This window comes from Staurois parvus, unplaced genomic scaffold (genome assembly GCF_062004578.1).
Source record: "Staurois parvus isolate SC_StPar_1 unplaced genomic scaffold, SC_StPar_1.0 ptg000282l, whole genome shotgun sequence".
Taxonomy (NCBI): Eukaryota; Metazoa; Chordata; class Amphibia; order Anura; family Ranidae; genus Staurois; species Staurois parvus.
In genome coordinates, this window is record NW_028318078.1 from 16,001,542 (window position 1) to 16,016,417 (window position 14,876).

Genomic DNA, 14,876 nt, shown 5'->3' on the forward strand with positions numbered 1-14,876 from the left:
ATGCAGCCACCACATCTAAGGATTAGTAAATGGCAATATACAGTGCATTCATAAAGTATTCAGACCCCCCTTCTTTTTTTTCCAATTTTTTTTTTTTATGTTGCAGTCTGATAGTTGCAGTTGTTTCAACTCATTTTTTTTCCATTATCAACATTCAGTACCCCATCATTACAAAGAAAAAACAGAATTTTAGAAAAGTCTGTGAATTTAGTAACCACTTGCCCTCCAGAGGATTTACCCCCCTTCCTGACCAGGCCATTTTTTATGATACGGCACTGCCAACTGACAATTGCGTGGTCATGCAAAGCTGCACCCAAATTAAATTTATGTCCTTTTTTCCCCACAAACAGAGCTTCCCTTCAAAAGTATTTAATTGCCTCTGCATTTATTTTTTGCGCTATAAACAAAAAAAGACTGACAATTTTGAAAAAAAAAAAAACAAAAAAAACAAAAAAACTATATTTTTGACTTTTTGCTATAAAACATATCCAATAAAAGAAATCAAATATCTTCATAAATGTAGGCCAAAATGTATTCTGCTACATGTCTTTGCTAAAAAAAAAAAAAAAAAAAAAAAAAATCCCAATACGTGTAATTGTTTTACTTGAAAGTTATAACATCTACAAATGGCGGCATCCAATAGATATAAAAAGTCTACACTCCTGTTAAATTGTCAGGTTTCTGTGATGTAAAAAAATGAGACAAAGATAAATCATCTCAGAACTTGTTCCACCTTTAATGTAAACTTATAAAACTGTAGAACTCAGTTGAACAACACACTGAAATCTTTTAGGTGGAGTGAAGTAAAAAATAAATAAAATAATATGGTTGCATAAGTGTGCTCACCCTTAAACTAATACTTTGTTGAGGCACCTTTTGATTTTATTACAGCACTCAGTCTTTTTGGGTATGAGTCTATCAGCATGGCACATCTGGACTTGGCAATATTTGCCCACTCTTCGTTGCACAACCACTCCAAATCTGTAAGATTGCGAGGGCATCTCCTGTGCACAGCCCTCTTCAGATCACCCCACAGACTTTTGATTGGATTCAGGTCTGGGCTCTGGCTGGGCCATTCCAAAAAACTTTAATCTTCTTCTGGTGAAGCCATTCCTTTGTTGATTTGGATGTATGCTTTGGGTTGTTGTCATGCTGAAAGATGAAGTTCCTCTTCGTGTTCAGCTTTCTAGCAGAAATTTGAAGGTTTTGTGCCAATATTGACTGGTATTTGGAACTGTTCATAATTCCCTCTACTTTGACTATGGCCCCAGTTCCAGCTGAAGAAAAGCAGGCCGAAAGCAGATGCTGCCACCACCATGCTTCACTATTGGTATGGTGTTCTTTTGGTGATGTGCAGTGTTGTTTTTGCGGCAAAACATAGCTTTTGAAATTCTGGCCAAAAAGTTCAACTTTGGTTTCATCAGATCATAACACATTTTCCCACATTTGGGAGACTTCAGATGTGTTTTTGCAAAATGTAGCCAGGCTTGGATGTTTTTCATCGTAATAAAAGGCTTTCGTCTTGCCACTCTACCCATAGCCCAGACATATGAAGAATACTGGAGATTGTTGTCACATGCACCACACAGCCGGTACTTGCCAGATATTCCTGCAGTTCCTTTAATGTTGCTGTAGGCCTCTTGGCAGCCTCCCAGACCAGTTTTCTTCTCGTCTTTTCATCAATTTCATGTTCCATGGTCTATCTAATGCCTTGGAAATTCTTTTGTACCCTTCTCCTTAACAATGGGATCCCTCTAATACTTTGGAAGCTCTCTGCGAACCATGGATTTTGCTGTAGGATGCGACTAAGAAAAAGTCAGGAAAGACCTACTAGAACAGCTGAACTTTATTTGGGGTTAATCAGAGTTACTTTAAAGGACGGCAGGTGTGTACTGACTCCTATTTAACATGATTTTGAACGTGACTGCTTAATTGTGAACACAGCTTCATCCCCAGTTATAAGAGATTGTGCACACTTCTGCAACCACATTATTTTAGTTTTTTATGTTTACTTCCCCCCCTAAAAGATTTCAGTTTGTTTTTCAATTGAGTTGTACAGTTTATGGGTCACATTCAATAGGTGGAAAAAGTTCTGAAATTATTTAAAATTTGTCTAATGTGTGTAGACTTTTTATATCCACTGCATATACTTCTATTGTAATATATATAGCTGTAGCCACCAATGGCGGCACGGGTAGGATGGCGTGCTCGCGTGCCCCCTATCCAGAAATGCTAAATCACGTATATATACACACGTGATTTTGCGAAACCCTGTAGCAGTAGTTCTTCTATAAAGGCGGTAGGGAAGTTACAGAGAAAGGAAAAAAAAAAAAAAAAAAAACACACACACACACACACAAGCCTGCTGAGAGTCTCTCTGGTGCTTTTTTTGCAAACTCCAAGTGAGCATTCATGCATTTTGCACTTGGCTTTCGTCTAGCTACTCTGCAATAAGGCCCAGATCGGTGGAGGGCTGCAGTGATGGTTGTCCATCGGATTCTTGGTCACCTTCCCTACTAAAGGACTTTCTCACCATGATGGCTCAGTTTGGCCAGGCGACCAGCTCTTGGAAAAGTCCTGGTTGTGCCAAACTTTTTCCCATTTGAGAATTATGGAGGCTACCGTGTTCTTGGGAACCTTCAATGCAGAATTGTTTTTTAAGTCTTCCCCATATCTGTGTCTTGCAATAATCCGGTCTTTGAGCTCTACAGGCAGTTCCCTTTACCTCATGGCTTTTGCGCTGAGATACAGTATAAAAGGCCTCATAGTTGGCAATGCATAGAGAGGTGTGTGCCTTTCCAAATTATTTCCAATCAATTTAATTTACCACAGGTGGACTCCAATCAAGATGTAGAAACATCTCAGCAACAAATCAGAAATGGGACGCACCTGGGCTACATTTCAAGTATTGCTGCAAAGGGTCTGAATACTTATGCCAATGTAATATTTCAGTTTTTCCTTACAAGTTTGCAAACATTCCTAAAATTCTGTTTTCACTTTGGTTTTATGGGGTACTCAGTGTAGATTAATGAGCAAAAACAAATGAATTGAAAACAACTGCAGTATCAGGCTGTAATATAACAAAATTAATTAAAAAAAGAGAAGGGCGTCTAAATACTTTATGAATGCACTGTTACATTTTTATTTTTGGCTTAAGACCTGGTTCACACCGCCGCGATTTTAGGTGCGATTTGGGAGTTGAAATCAGGACTAATGAATGTGAGTGTCTTAACATACGCGATTTACTGCAGTGCGATTACAAAAGAAGTTCTTATTCTGCAGTTTGTTGCGATTTCACATACATAGACTACAACAGAAATCGCACTGCAAAACGCAATAGAAAAAGCAATAAATTGTTCGGAACTCTTCACAAGTTGCAAACAAATCTTCAGAAAACTTGGTGAAATCACAAACAAAATGCACGATTTTAAAATCGCATCCAGTGTGAACCAAGCCTAAGACCACTTTAATATGTTTCCACAACGTGGCGGCTGCAGCTATGGGAACGTGTTACATGTTCCACCCTAAAAATGGGTGGAACATGTAACATGTTCCAAAGGTGAATTTATCTATTAAATTTGTAAAATAGAAAAGGATCTATTCCATGCCACCATGCATTTTACCCCTATATATGCCTTTCTTTATAACACAGAGGGACCCTTGAAATAATTTTACAGTCTCAGGGAACCCCTGCTAATAATTACTATATCTATGACTCCATGATACATTGGTGTGATGATCAAAGGGAAGAATGCTTCTTACATCTGTGGTCATTGGGAAGAGTTATCCCCTAACCGACGGCTAAAAGAGACCAATTGTGTCAATGGGAACTTCTCTGAAAGGCAGAAATTGCGCTTTGCTCAAGGAACCCCTAGAAACTTCTGGAGGAACCCTGCTTGAGAAATCCTGACCTGTATGTTTAGAAGACTTTGGATTTATGCTGTATATTTTCAGGCTCATAAACACAGATGTTTAGAAGATCAGATTATCTAGAAACACAAGTAAGGAGGACTGATACATAGAGGATAGATTGTGCCCCTTGTGTCTGGATCATGGCCTTCAGTCAATCATTCTGTTCTTTTTAGTCTTCCTGTCTCCCAAAATCTTCATTGGGGAGGATCAGGGTATGAATAACGTCTTTAAAATAGTGTTTTCAGAAATGTTGCCCTGGAAATCTGGGACCTTCTAGACGCCAAACTTCCTGGTCAAGGAACAGGGCTTTCCAGGAGCCCTAGTTACCCCCATCCATAAGAATTAATTATTGGACGTTCTGGTGTGCAGCATTAGTGCTGGGATAAAACCTGGCAGCACTATGCATGCAGGTAGGATATATTTCTAGTATCTAAAGGACAACTTTCAATAAACAAGTCACTTTGCTGTGCTCACATCTCTGGTAAGAGAGGTCCTCGTCAGAATAGGGGGAGCTGACAGTAATTCAATTCACCTTCCAAGAGCCATATTTTTGAATAGTAACTGATGCTTTAATTACTCTCAGGTTTCCCGTGTTGCAGCACAAGCTAAAAGGTTCACTCACCAACCTCACCCTACTGTTACTTACACTTACCGTTCATTTGCTTCCTGCCAAAGCAAATCAGAAATATTCCTGCATAAGCTATAGGGTGGTCTGGTTAGAGCTTAGAGAGAGCTTTAGATACGCTTTCCTGAAATTGATTTCGATTTATTTTGACCAACTTACTTTTTTATTTGGTTCTTCTTCCTCCACAAAAAAATATCATCTCTTATGCAAATCAGTGGTGAAGGAAGAGAAAACTTTAGCTTCCCTTTTTTGTTTATTATCTGCTTGATTTTCACCTTATTTAAGTAAGCTTAAAAGTCGTCTCCCCAATTTTCTGACATAAAGGCGGACTTGTTTGCTCCTGTAAATCAGTAAGTGGCACATAAGAAGATGAGGGTGGTCGTTGGGAAGTAGGCGGCCCACCATTCTCCCCAAAGTACATGACCACCCTTGCTCTCTGGCTTCAAAACTGACCATGGTGTCCTCCACTGCAAGTACTGGCATTTCATGGCTCACATCAAATAAGATTTTTATTTTAGTTTCAGTCATGAACCTTTTGAAAACCCATAGCAACCCCAGGGATCCGAGAAACCTTGCACTATAGCAAATACTGATACAGGTGAAGAATCTTTTATATCTTTTTTTTTTTATTTAACTGCTTTCCCGCCACCATATAGCAGAAATACTGCTACAGGGTGGCAGGGGTGCGCAAAATCACACACAATTTTTATATATATATATATATATATATATATATATATATATATATATACACACATACATACATACATATATATATATATACACATACATACACACACACACACACACACACACACACACACACACACATATAGATATATAGATATATATATATATACACACACACACACACACATATACAGTTGTGTCCAAAATTATTCAACCCCCAATGCTGTAAAGGGGTTTAGGGACTATAGTGTACATTTGGAATTGTATTCAGAATCAAATCCTACAAGGACGTTGTAACTACCCAAATGCAACTAAAATGACATCAATTGTTTATGTAATACAGTAGTAAATGGTTCTTATGTGGTTTCTTCATTGCCACAATTATTCAACCCCTTAAAGACTACCACTCTGAAGAACAGAGGTTCATACAGGTGCTTTCCATCAGGTATTGAAAACACCTGTGGATGTCACCGAGCAGCAATCAAGCATAATAAGCACCAATTAGGCAGCTTTAAAATGACTGTGATACTCAGCTCCTTCTAGACATTTACTGGTGTGGTTACAAACATGGTGAAGGCAAGAGAATGGTCCAGGAAGACAAGAGAAGAGGTGATTTCTCTTCACAGGAAGGGCAATGGCTATAAGAAGATTGCAAAGATGTTAAACATACCAAGAGACACCTTAGGAAGCATCATTCGCAAATTCAAGGCAAAGGGCACTGTTGAAACGCTACCTGGTCGTGGCAGAAAGAAGATGCTGACTTCGACTGCTGTGCGCTACCTGAAGCGTAGAGTGGAGAGAAGTCCCCGTGTGACTGCTGAGGAACTGAGAAAAGATTTGTCAGATGTGGGTACAGAAGTTTCAGCCCAGACAATAAGACGCACACTGCGTAATGAAGGCCTCCGTGCCAGAACTCCCAGGCGTACCCCCTTGCTGTCTCCAAAGAATAAGAAGAGTCGACTGCAGTATGCCAAAAGCCATGTGGACAAACCACAAAAGTTGTGGGATAGTGTTCTGTGGACTGATGAAACAAAATTAGAACTGTTTGGGCCCATGGATCAACGCTATGTTTGGAGGAGGAAGAACAAGGCCTATGATGAAAAGAACACCTTGCCTACTGTGAAGCATGGTGGAGGGTCAATCATGCTTTGGGGCTGTTTTGCTTCTGCAGGTACAGGGAAGCTTCAGCGTGTGCAAGGTACCATGAATTCTCTTCAGTACCAGGAGATATTGGATGGAAACGTGATGCAGTCCGTCACACACCTGAGGCTTGGGAGACGTTGGACCTTTCAACAGGACAATGATCCCAAGCATACCTCCAAGTCCACTAGAGCATGGTTGCAGAGGAAAGGCTGGAACATTTTGGAGTGGCCATCGCAGTCACCAGACTTAAATCCGATTGAGAACCTCTGGTGGGACTTAAAGAAAGCAGTTGCAGTGCGCAAGCCTAAGAATGTGACTGAACTGGAGGCCTTTGCCCATGAAGAATGGGCGAAGATACCCGTAGATCGCTGCAAGACACTTGTGTCAAGCTATGCTTCACGTTTAAAAGCTGTTATAACTGTAAAAGGATGCTGTACTAAGTACTAAGATTGAATGTCACTTGGGGGTTGAATAAAACTGATAATGCTGTGAGCACAGAAAAGACATTTGTGGTTATTTCATTATAACTGTTATGTTATATTTGTCTGACCTACAAGTGCCTCTTTAATGTAAATGTAAGCAAGATGACTGAATGATCAAAAGCAATGTCAAACTGGCCAAAACACTCAATTTCAGTGGGGGTTGAATAATTTTGGACACAACTGTACATACACACATATATCACCAAGTATCACGGATGGGGGAGAGACCTGTAGGTAAACAATACAGATCACTCCCGTCAGCTCCTGCGCACTGCTTTGTATGGCCATACAAAGCAGTGTGCTTACACTGTAAAGCACACAGTCAACCCTTTGATCGCCCAGATGTTAACCCCTTCCTGCCCAGTGCCAGTACTTTTTATTAGCACTGATCACTGTATTGGTGTCACTGGGGATGTCAGTGACAGTTAGTTCCCCCCCCCATGTCAGAATGCCCGCCACAGTCCCACAAAAAGTCGCCGATCGCCGCCAATACTAGTATAAAAAAAAATTAAAATTCCAGTTTATATACTGCTATTTGTAGGCACTATAACTTTCACGTAAACCAATTAATTTACACATATTGGGTATTTTTTTTTTTTTTTTTTTTTTTTTTTACACAGCAAAGACATGTAGCAGAATACATTTTGGCCTAAATTTATGATGAAATTTGATTTTGAAATTTTTTTTACTGGACATGTTGAATAGCGAAAAAAAACAAAAAACAAAAAAAAAAACAACAACACACAGGCGATCAAATACCACCGAAAGAAAGCTCTATTGGTGGGGAAAAAAAAAAAAAAAGAGCATAAATTTAAATCGAGAGCAGTGTTGTATGAGCGTGCAATTGTCAGCTGAAGTAATGCAGCGCTGTATCGCAAAAAAATGGCCTGGTCAGGGAGGGGGGGGGGGGGGTAAATACTTTGGAGGGCTAGTGGTTAATGTAGATGCAGCTTGTAGTGGTAATTTTATTCTTCCAAAATGAACTCATAGCAAGCATAAAAGGTTAACATACATAATTGTTCTAAGGGGGTTCAGGACCTGAGCTAAAGCATATGCTCATGAAGTCTTATCAGTTATTTTTCAGAAGCAGAAAGGAACCTGATTGGCATGGGTTACAGCTCCAATATACAATCTCCTTGCTTTGTCAGAGAAGTAAAAACTCACAAAACTACTTATGAATCTGGATTCTGAAATTATCAATGAGCTTCTCTAGTTAATGTCCTTTTACTTTCACTTTTGAGCCATGATCTTCATTATGCTGCAGCTTGGAATTGAATTTATGACTTTGGATCTACATTCAGCTTGGAAGATCAGAGCCATATGATTATAATATGCCTTATTATAGCTGCATTTACTTTGTATTATAAATCATGCACAGATTAAATAAACAGGAATTTGCTATTCACATGGCTGGGCTATTAGTTGAGAATCTTCACTCAATTCATTGTAGCTGGGTTTGCTCTAAGTAAATCTGCTTCAAAGTGTAATGCAGGCCATAGACGGGGAGAAAAACGGCCGATTTTTCTTTTAAAAAACGAAAAAATCGGTTGTTCAAGCGGCCAACGTTACCAGCAATGGGGAAAAAAAAAAAAAAAAAAAAAAAAAATGGCCGATTTTCATCCCGTCTACAGCCGACAAAAAGTGTCCCTGCAGAGACCTCTGCTATTTTCTTTGACAGTTCTTTGACATTTATAGCGGTTGCAACATTGTATCTATTTGTATCCATTTAGGATACAGATGTTTTTATTCGGAAACAAATAGATACAATGTTGCAACCGCTGTAAATGTAAAGGAACTGTCAAAGAAATAGCGGAGCTCTCTGCAGGGATTCTTCTTCTTCGTCCTCTTCTTCTTCTTCGTCCTCTTCTTCGTCCTCTTCTTCTTCTTGTCTTCCTCTTGCAGGTCACTGCTGATGCGCAGATTTTTTATCGGTAAAAAATTGGCCGATTTGCCCATCATTGCCGCGAAAATCGGCCGATCGGCAAAATCGGCCGATTTTTCCCCCAACTTTACCGATAAAAAAAAATCTGCCAAAATACCGAAAAACGGCCGAACAAATAGCCCACTAACGATCCGAAAATCGGCCGATTTTATTTTCGGCCGATTTTCGACCCATCTATGGCCTGCATTAGTGGCAGGTGGCGTCCGTCAGTTTAGTAATTTTTGTGATTGAAAACTGTCTGAACATGCTTTGAATGGCCAGCACAACATAGAGTGCACTGTGCATGCGCTGGATTGGAAACAAGGGAGAGCGCTTGTTCCTGCTATGCTGGGAGCTAATCAAAGAGTTGCAGTGTCTATGCCAGGACAGGGTGGGTCTGCCAAGACATTACTGTTTTGGATAAACTTTGGGGATGTAGAGATTGGCCTAAATGCAGGACAATATTTCCTACACTACTGCTGCTATAGACTGCATAGTCATTAAACGCTTGCTGCCCAAGCCATTTGACACTTCTCATATACATATAAAACCTGCATTTTATTTTTTTACTAGATAATTACTTAGAACCCCCAAACATTATACATTTTCTGAAAGCAAAAGCCCTGGAGAAAATAATATTGGTTGTAATTCATATTTGCACAGTGTTTTTCAAATGCAAAATTTTTCAGAAAGTTCACTTTAAATGAATTTATATAATACCCAATTGTTAAAATAGAAAAGATGATGTTACCCCAAGTAAATAGATACCCAACATGTCACATTTTAAAACTTTTACACTGTACCTTTAATTTTTTTTTTTTAAACTTTATTACTAATCCCTTGTGATAGCAGGGGCAGTGACAGATAATCTTTACTGAGAGATCTGGGGTCTATTAGACCCCAGCTCTATCCTCTGCCCTCAAAAGCATCTGACCAAACTGAGACCGACACCACTAAACACATTCTGCCACATGCTGTATAGCCGATCAGATCGCCCTTATACATTGCCAGCTCTGAGAAAAAAAAAAAAAAAAAAAAAAAAAAAAAAGATACCAGGGTCATGATTGCAGCTGCAGCCATGACCCTGGTAGAATCACTGAATCCTGAGGACCTACTGAGACATCTGTTTGCGGGAAGTTGTTAAAAATGAACTTGGCCTTTTTTTTTTTTTTTTTAGCAATCCATACAATCTAAATGCAAATTAGGTAGGGCACTTTTTTTTCAGATTTGAATAGGGACCTGTGAATATGCAGATCAGATTATTAAAGTAAAAAAAGTCCTTATCTGCATGCTTCTTTTGGGTTTGTGACAGCAAGGCAAATAGCATTTTCAAATTGTGAAGTCAGCAATGGCTGCCTCCAGATTTCTCTCAAAAAGGTTTCTTTTTAAGAATAAAAAGTTACACCTAATGACAGTAAAAACAATTCCGATAAATATGATGCATATGATTTGCAGTCAGAAACAGGTTAAACGTGTCTAGTAGGCAAGCAGAGAATCAGATTCTCAGCTCTCTCCAAGCACATGTTGTGATTGAAGTCATTATTTGGGTGGATCTTTACACTAAAACTACGTTAAATCCTTCAATGACTTTTACAGACCTCCAACAAAGCAGCCCTATGAAAAAAAAGCAGCACGCTAAACCCTTAAAGGCTGAAGGAAGATAAAATACAATTCTAGACACGCGAGTGTGGGAACTAGACTTCATAGAGGCCACAACTGCAATATTAGTGATAGCAATCAGTAGATTTCAATACACAGATTGTCTGTAAAAGTATACATTATGCAAAACCTCACCTTTTTGAAACAACCCATTCAGTTTAAAATAGTAATCAAAGGAAAACATTTGTGTATAGATATACCAAAAAAAAAAAAAAAATAGAAAACACCTTTTTCCCCCCTTTTTAAGGGGTCACATACCCTCTGTTCTCAGCTGCATAAGGAGCTCAAAGTGTGGAGAAGAAACAGCAGTGCACTGATCTTCCTAGTGAATGGCTGTGCAGAGGGGGCGTGTCAGCAGAAGTCTGAGGAGAGCAGGCTAAGTTTTCAGAGCAGCTAGAGCATGGACCACAGTGCGCTCTCATGCCTAGTGTGGCCAGATTTTAATAGCAAAGCAGGACTGACAGGGATTCACACAGAGTACAGGATACTTTTTCATTCAAGTACATGGTACAGCAGGCACAGATCAAGAATATGAAATTGGGTTTACAAGTTCTTTAAAACAGAGCTCAAGTTAAAATACCAAAGATAAAAATGCATAGCACAAAAAAATAATACAATAACAAAACCAGCTTTTTCTGCAATATTCAGCTTCAATCCCAAGATTTCCTCCACTGATGGCCAGCATCCTTCAACTTACTTTCTCTGAGTCCAGGTTGTCCTGAACCTGCCCCAGCCTGTGACTGGACAATGACAAAGTGGCGAGGAGGGGTGGTGACATCATAATCTCCACCTCGTCCAATCAGACCTTGTCTTAATTGAAAAAAATACAAGGAGTTCTATGAATGCTGGCAGTGAGGACCAGGAAGAATAGGACTATCACTGTAGTAGTTCCAACTACTACAGTGATTTCCAGCTTTCCCAGTAGCCCATCACATATTAGTTATGCATATTTACATTGTGCCAAGCTATACCAATGTAACTATGCAATAAAAAAATTCCAGGATTTAATCTTTAAAACTACATTTAATGATATATTCAGGATTACAGAGCTGCTTTAATCTGTGTTTTGTATACCTACCTAAAGTTCAGCTTTAAAGCTGAATTCTGACTAAAGCCACTGTTGGCTGACATCACAGAGCAGCTCCACATTCTGGAAGGATCCCGACCATATTGTCGTGATCCACCCAACTGCCTGATCAACAGCTGGCTCCGGGTCTCGCAGTGCACAGGTGAGAGCCATAGTCAGCTGCACCCGCCCCTTTCCAGCCTTGAACTCACGTGAGCACAGAGCAGTGACTGACTGCTCTAAGAAGACTGACAACTGAGCAATCACTGATGAATCATTTGATTGCTCACTTGGATCTTGGAGCCAGTAGAGAACAGCTGCAACATCACACTGAGGTGAGTACGTATGTTCAATTTTTTTTTTTGTAGGAATCCTCAAACGTCTGCTCTAAGCAGTTACAGCAACAGGTTGTTGTCCTTTTGGGATAAAGGTTTTACATAAATAAAAGCTGACGGTTGTAGGCACCCCTGTCAGGGGTAAATGGGTTGTCTCAACCCTCTAACTGCTACATCTGCAAGATAGCTTGATTGTTTTTGAAAACCAAAAGACTTAATGGCTGGATCACCAGCTAAAAAAAAGAAAGCCTAAACAAAGATAAAATCAATACACACACCACATCTAAGAATTGGTAAGCCGCTATATAATAAAAGTGTTTCTAAAGCTAAAACTTTTTTTTTTGGCTTAAAGTGGTTGTAAACCTCAGACATGACATATGAAGAAGCATATCCCTCTATAGTGTATATTTGTCTGAATCCAGGGCATTAAGTGTCATTGCTCTCTGCTGCTTTGTTCCTGTGCTATAAACATGAGTCATTTCTGACAAGTTTTCCTGACACCAAGAGAAAAAAGGTGACAGGGGAGAAACCTCAAGCAGATTTGGCAGCCTCAGCTGTGTATCTCCTCCAATCAGCTCTCCTCACTGATGTAACTTCACCTCTCCGCCCCCTGCTTTTCAGAGCTGAGAGATCCTATGTAAATTCTGCACTTTAAATGGATGTAGCGAACAGGCAGTAGTAGATGAACAGGTACAATTTATGAAGGAGGATTTGTTTAATCCGTGTGTATCACCTAAGGCAAGTCAGTTCACTGGGTGTAAGGGTTTGCAACCACTTTAATGCATTCCTTGCATTAAGGCAAAAAATGTTTTAGGACATTTTTAGGGGAGGGTCCCCTTCCCCCTCCAAACACCTCTCCTAGTACTAGTGCTGTAACCTTCTCTCCTCTCTCCCTCTTCACACAGAGACTGACAAGTAGCAGAGGGAGCTATTGGCTCCTGCTGCTGTCAGTCAAATCCAGTGAGGAAATGGGGTGGGAGCGGACAACACTGTGTGTGTCAATAGAGACACACAGCCAGGCACAGGAGAGAGCCTGTAGGTGTATCCTCATAGGACGTCTTCCTTTGGGAGCACACAGAGAAGTGTAGGAGCCTAGAAAGCTGGTGAGGGACCCCAGAAGAGGAGGATCAGGGCCACTCTGTGCAATACCATTAGAACAGGTTTACTATTAAAAAACCCCGAGACTTTACAATCTTAAATGCTTTTGGGCTTAATGGCTTTTTTAAAGCCCACCCTATTGCTGCTGCACATTAGTATTGGGTGGCTGTAAAGGGGTCATTCTTCATGAATCCCAATGTTTACCATTTTCTCTTAGTACAGCTGCAATAGGCATAGTATCCAAAGGCTAGTCACCTTGTGGGGTGTTCTGTGGATTGTCGGCACAAAGATGCTCCAGTCTTGAGCGGTCACTTATCCAGTCTTCTGTCCGGTCAGAACGGCACCGATGAGGTAGATGGATAACAGTCTGCGCCAAAACACACTTTTTCATCCTAATGGGAAAAACATATAATTAATAGAATCGGAATCAAGTGACAGCATGAATAGTATCCAATGGGACAGCAACATGACAAGCAATATAAAAGAAAACAACTGTCCTACTTAATGACAAGTCATAGCGAGAGCTCAGGGTCCAGTGACAGAGGAAGACATGACTCTATAGTCAGGGGCAGTCTTTAGACATGGCAGCACAGGCAGATAACACAGCCAGAGCGACAGACAGACAAACACAGAAAGAAGACGGAGCAGGAGACACGAACAAAGTAACAAAGAGGCGCTCACAAAGTAACGTTGTCAGGCTCGTCGTCTGTGAAGCCCCGTGTGTGTGCAGGTGACAGCGACACAAACACACTGTGCTGTCATCTGAGGATGCAGCTGTCCGCATTCGCCTCACACAGGAAGCCGATTGGTCCTCTCCCCTGTCACTCAGGGCTGAGGCGTCCTCCTTGTTGGAGGGTTTGAATGGAAAGGGTGGGGGCAGACTTTGCACTGTCTCTCTGCAGGAAAAGGCTGTACTTGGCTCCTTGCCTCCTTAACTGCTTCTGTACCACAAGACGTCATAAGTGTGTGGAGGCCGAAGCAGTGCAAATAACCGGCTTCTCTGCCTAAATGGCGCGCATGTTTAAGGAGCATTCTCTCCCGACATGTAGTCCGCCGTGTTTTGTCGCCTCCCTGACAGACTCCAGCCTCTCCTCCCACCACACGCGCCTCTTTGTGTTCTTTGTGATTCTTCTCCCGCCCTCTGTCTGTCTCATCATGGTCTGTCTGTGGTAACCACCTCCCATCACGCCCCATTTGTTCCTTTTCTTCATGGGCTCACAAAACATTCTGCTGTTCTGGCTTTAGAAGTCTGCCTACTGTCTCAGCAGCACCTAACCTTCCCTAGTTGTGTCAGCACCGAGGTACAGAGAAATCCTCCTCATTCAGGAGGGCTGAGGTCACATGTTTGGATCGGGACTGCTTACACCAGGGGTCAGAGGTTGACCTGGACAGCGTGGAGTATAGCAAGGATCCGAGACGGGAGGGAGGGGTCTAGTGAGTGTCCTTAAAAGAAAAGAAAAATCGCCCCCACAGTAGTGTCCTGTACCCCCACCCCATTGTCATATCCTCTGCCCCCCCTCCCCCACAGTAATGTCCTGTACCCCCCCCCATTGTCATATCCTCTGCCCCCCTCCCCCACAGTAATGTCCTGTACCCCCCCCCCCCCATTGTCATATCCTCTGCCCCCCACAGTAGTGTTCTGTACCCCCCCAATTGTCATATTCTCTGCCCACCTCCCCCACAGTAGTGTCCTGTACCCCACCCCCAAAGCAGTATCTCCTGCCCCCCCATTGTCATATCCTCAGCCCCCCTCTCCCAGAGTAGTGTCTTGTACCCCCACCCCCAAATCAGTGTCCTCTGTCCCCCCATTGTCATATCCTCTGCCCCCTACCCCACAGTAGTGTCCTGTACCCCCACCGCCAAAGCAATGTCTTCTGCCCACCTCCCCCTATAGTAGTGTCCTGTACCCCACACCCAAATCAGTGTCCTCTGCCCCCCTCCCCAT

General features: G+C 41.4%; 1 protein-coding gene across 3 annotated transcripts in view; it reads right to left on the minus strand.

The window, feature by feature from the left end:
* The window catches only part of SUN2 (Sad1 and UNC84 domain containing 2), a 90,597-nt gene extending 76,595 nt beyond the window's left edge, over positions 1–14,002 (minus strand). The window contains exons 1-2 of one of the 3 annotated variants that reach the window (XM_089681990.1): positions 13,613–14,002; positions 13,187–13,323 (exon numbers count right to left, since the gene is read on the minus strand). The gene's annotated coding sequence lies outside the window, so the exon portion shown is untranslated. The remainder of the gene's footprint in view (positions 1–13,186; positions 13,324–13,612) is intronic. The other 2 variants (XM_089681989.1, XM_089681988.1) reach the window with 2 other exon arrangements.
* Positions 14,003–14,876: the final 874 nt, after the last annotated feature.